Below are 1,562 nucleotides of genomic sequence, written 5' to 3'. Positions count from 1 at the left end.
TGAAGAATGTGAGCGAGCTTGAGGGACAGTGTGCGAGCGGGGAGGGTGGGCAGAAACACCGAAAGAGAGAGCGCGAAGGGAGGAAAAAGGAGAAAACAGAAGTCTGACTCTGACAGTATAGCAGTGAGCTCAGCTGATGGCCCCTAATGAAGTACGGCAGCTGCAGAGGAGGAGTTCGCGCTGACAGCCCGAGACCCACTCTGACGGATGGCGGCGAAGACACACACACACACACACACACACACACACACACACACAGCAGAAAGACAGCTAAAATTTAAGCATACCAAAAACTGTGATAGACATGCCATGCAAGGAAGAGCAGAGAACTGAATGGGGAACATTTTCAGGATTCTCTGAATGCACCGCAGGATATGAATTTTCCCTGTTTTATCCTCCAGTGAACACAGTGAATTCTTCTCTGGTCTGCGGCTGTCATTTGAAAGAGGCCATAATACTGCTCGTCTACTGATTCTCGGTTAATTTGAGTTTTTAGACACAGAATACATGATGGGTTTTTTTCTCTTCTTCTTTAGTGACTCGTTTACGTTGCTTTCCTCAGTTGACACAGCGATCTGCTTTGTTTTAGGACATGTCAAGCTTCATCCAAGGAGTTATGCATATATGTTACATAATGACATAGAGTAGTCACAGAGAAAAAGTCTGACTGCTTACAAGGAGAGTAAGATAGTTTAGGAGCAGGTCTTTTGTGTTGCATATAGCTCCCTCTGGTGGGGCTTTATAGGTTTGCATTTTTGACATATAGAAGCTAAACAAAAACAAAAGGCTATACTTCACAAAAGAGCTAAAAATGGGTACCACACACTGATACACAACTCCAACCACACCTACCCATCTGACTAGCTCTTGAGTTCCTATCTAGTAAATTTGGATCTAGAAGCAAATGAACTAGTGGGGAACAGTGAATCAATGAGCTGGCTGATCTCCTGGGGAGATCACCTCGCTTTTTGTCATTTATGTTTAGTCACTGAACATGTTGTTGCCTTCGACTTGTTTTAAGACAAGATTGAAGTGTTTTTAGTGTCCAGAGAGACCAATGGTGACTTGGAGTTTGGAGCTATGAACTGAAACATGACAAACATAGTACTCCGTGAATTTGGTACACATGTTGAGGTTACAAAGGAAAGATTTTGACGAAACAGCCAGTTTGAATGCAGTAATAGTTTTTAAATCAGCCCGCATCTTGCTAATTGTCTGACACACATCACAGCACAGGTCACTAATTAGACACGTTGCCTTATGTTGTAAATATGGACTAAATATGGTTGTTTTCAAACCATCAAAATGTAACATTTGTCCACATCGAGAAATGAAGAGCATCACAGCAGCGAGTATGAACAAACATATTGACCATATGTTTGTTCATACTCGCTGCTGTGATGCTCTTCATTTGACGAGTGTAACGAAACAATTTTCTGTTTTGTTGTTAGCTGTGTAATGTTTGAAAACATAGGCTTTAACATCTCTGCACTGGTACAATACATCGCATATATACAGTGGGGCAAAAAAGTATTTAGTCAGCCACCGATTGTGCAAGTTCC

This window comes from Pundamilia nyererei, unplaced genomic scaffold, assembly GCF_000239375.1.
Source record: "Pundamilia nyererei isolate P.nyererei 1_Seehausen unplaced genomic scaffold, PunNye1.0 scaffold00126, whole genome shotgun sequence".
Taxonomy (NCBI): domain Eukaryota; kingdom Metazoa; phylum Chordata; class Actinopteri; order Cichliformes; family Cichlidae; genus Pundamilia; species Pundamilia nyererei.
Note: the sequence above shows the minus strand (reverse complement) of the source record.